At 29.3% G+C, this 2,962-nt stretch overlaps 1 long non-coding RNA gene across 1 annotated transcript; it reads right to left on the bottom strand.

The window, feature by feature from the left end:
* Positions 1-209: 209 nt before the first annotated feature.
* Positions 210-2,580, bottom strand: LOC130970373 (uncharacterized). The gene is made up of 4 exons (XR_009082050.1): positions 2,396-2,580; positions 1,889-2,238; positions 903-946; positions 210-488 (listed from the first exon to the last, which is right to left on the bottom strand). It is a non-coding gene; the product is annotated as an uncharacterized LOC130970373 (long non-coding RNA).
* Positions 2,581-2,962: the final 382 nt, after the last annotated feature.

Raw genomic sequence — 2,962 nt, 5'->3', positions numbered from 1 at the left:
CAAAATAGAATGCAATACTTTTTTTATCGGATATATATAAGCCGCAAGCAAGACAGGGATCCCATTGCGACATGACTTTATTAGATTGAAGATAAATTTGTTTTATATATATTAAATCTCTTTTTGACCGCAAAATCTTCTTTTATGATAAAAATTTTACATTTTCTTGCAGAAAAATATACAATTGGGTTTTGTTCTTGTTCAGTTTTTAATTGAATAGTCCCAAGAAAAGCAGAAACTGTCGAGATTGAAATTATAACAATTATGATAGTGAGGATCATACAATTGTGGGACTAAGTGTATGAAAACAGAGAAACAATTGTGTGGATGAATGCTCATTCATCAACACCATTTTAATGGAGCTATTGGATTAGGGGTCTTTGAATTTCAGTAAAGACCAGAGTTTGATTACTTTGACATGAATCTTCCAGCATTCTTTTGGCGGTGCAATCATCTCTAACAAATCATATCGCCTGTCCATTTTTTCTCTAGAGAAAAAAATAAGAGCAAACGTAAATTCTAGCAAGTATGTATGGTAAGAGTATAGGACCACACCTCCTAGGCTTTTATAACAATTAAGAAGAGGTATATTTTTGAGTAAATCGTTTTAAAATTAGACTGCATCCAAAATCACATATCCTCCATAATCCAAAAGAAGAAAAAATCTGTCTTGATAATTTAAAAAATGAAAAAAGATTTGAGTTGAAAATAAAACACTTATTCTACATCATAAATATTGGCAATTCAAAATTTACTGAGTAAAAAATGGTATGAAAATAAGATATGAATTCATGCCTTCCTACGATTACAAAACCTATCATAAATATTTTTTAAAGTCCAGAAAATTGGAATTATTGGTAAGCTGGTACATACAGGTTTCAAGCATAGAAATATAATAATACCTTTTTATATTTCCTTCTAATGCTCGCAGTCATGATTGATGTGCCTATAATAAATAGAATGATTATTTTTTGTTATAAACAATCTTAATTTTTCGGAGTGAACGAAAAAGCTATTGCCATTGAGAAGCAAATAAAATCATCTCATGATGGTCATCATTTTCTTAAGTGACTAACATAAACACTTAAAAGAATGTAATAAGATAAATAGAATTAATCACTCATAATACAAAGTAAATATGGATAGTCACCTGAAAAATAGATAATGTCTAATTTGTCACTGCTATTCTGCAAAATTACGATCTTCTTATTTTTGTAATACGACAAGTGTAATGTGCAAGATTATTATATTATAAATCACGATTATTACATTCAAGCAAAACATTATCATGTTCAACTATGCATTTTATCAAACATGTAATATGCAAGAAAAAGAAAATAAAGTAATTCAACAATTATTGTAGTATATTGAACCAATATGCTGCAGTACCACACTTTCATAATACCATTTTCTTTTCTCTTATTTTACATCTTATTTTTCTCTTATTTTCCATGATATATTTCTTTTTGACATGTTTGTATGGATTAACTTTATGATTGCTATTGTTATTCTTTGTATTTTTTTTCCTCTTTGATTCACTTCTTTGATCGATAGCCATAAGAGGAGTAATTCTGATCTAAGATATTAGAACCATAACACAAAATTCCACAAAGAATAACCGTCAAAGAAAAACATAAAAATTGGTCAAAACTGTTAACAACTTCTGCATACAATTTAGTGGAACAATTATAAGCATGTATGGAAATAATAATGATTTAGAATCTTGTCAGAATAGACAGAATGCTGGAGAAAATCACATGGAACTAACACACAGAACTCAGGAACTGGTTATCATATCATAGCTATGAAGTTGGCAAACACTTCTATCTCAGTTTTATAAGAAAAAATCCATGCCACACTAAAGAAAGATTTTGCATAATTCATCAACCTTCTATGTAGTAGAAATTGCCCTTCGTTCATGGCATATGCAGTATACATGGCACAACAGAGGTTGGAATTCTTATCCCGAATCAATCTAATCAAGTTTCTGAATCTAGATCTCACCATATTCTTAAAGTATTGAACTTTGAATCCTTACTGGATAGCAAACGAAATTTGGCTCTTGAACGTCGAAAATTATTCTTGTGTTGAAAAACAGACCAGAGAAGATCAAGCCAACTTGTAATAAGTTTGAGACAAAATTTTTCCAATCCTCGAAGAATTACTCAGATTGCTTGCATATGAGATGATAATGCTGACACTTGCTTATGAGTTATGACTCCTGACAATCATATTGACCTTTCCAACCAAAAGAAGAGTAAAAATTTATTCGCTACCATCAAGTCAAATCATAAATAAACAAAATGGGGCATTCTTCTAATCATACCAAGATATTTAAAATATAGGTAGAGAAATTTGGGGGGAAGGTAAAAAAAGAGAGTATATAGTTGCTTACAGAGAACTGAAAAAGCTGATGCAATGGTAAGCCAGTGAAACATTAATAGTGGCAGAGAGCAAAGGATTAAGCGACTCCATTGATGGCAGAGGGTATGGCTTCAATGCAGATCGAAAAGCGAAATGCGTGAAATGACCTAAAGAATGCGTTTTTTTCTGTCTTGCGTTTTTATCACAATCCACAAGTTCTATGTTTTGTAAATGAACGTTAATTCATATATAATATATAAATAAATTTAATTAGAATAAATAATAATTTATTTATTTTATTTTGACTTCATAAATGAAAAAACTAATTCACTAATATAACGAATTATAATTAATGTAGTATAATTAATTAAGTAATATAAATTATAATAAATTATATTAATTATATTAATATTTAAATATCTAATCAAATCAATTAGTTGATATAATTAAGTCACTGCAATAAATTGTATTGAATGAGTTAAAACAATTAAATCGGAAAACACTCTCCGGAGCATGCCACATCAGCTTCATCATTAAGTGCAGAAATTCGATTTTTATATAATAGAATAAGTGTAATAACCTGTGCCATGCACATGAT

This window comes from Arachis stenosperma, chromosome 3, assembly GCF_014773155.1.
Source record: "Arachis stenosperma cultivar V10309 chromosome 3, arast.V10309.gnm1.PFL2, whole genome shotgun sequence".
NCBI classification, from domain to species: Eukaryota; Viridiplantae; Streptophyta; class Magnoliopsida; order Fabales; family Fabaceae; genus Arachis; species Arachis stenosperma.
The sequence above is the reverse complement of the archived record's forward strand: the minus strand, read 5'-3'. Positions and strand labels throughout refer to the sequence as shown.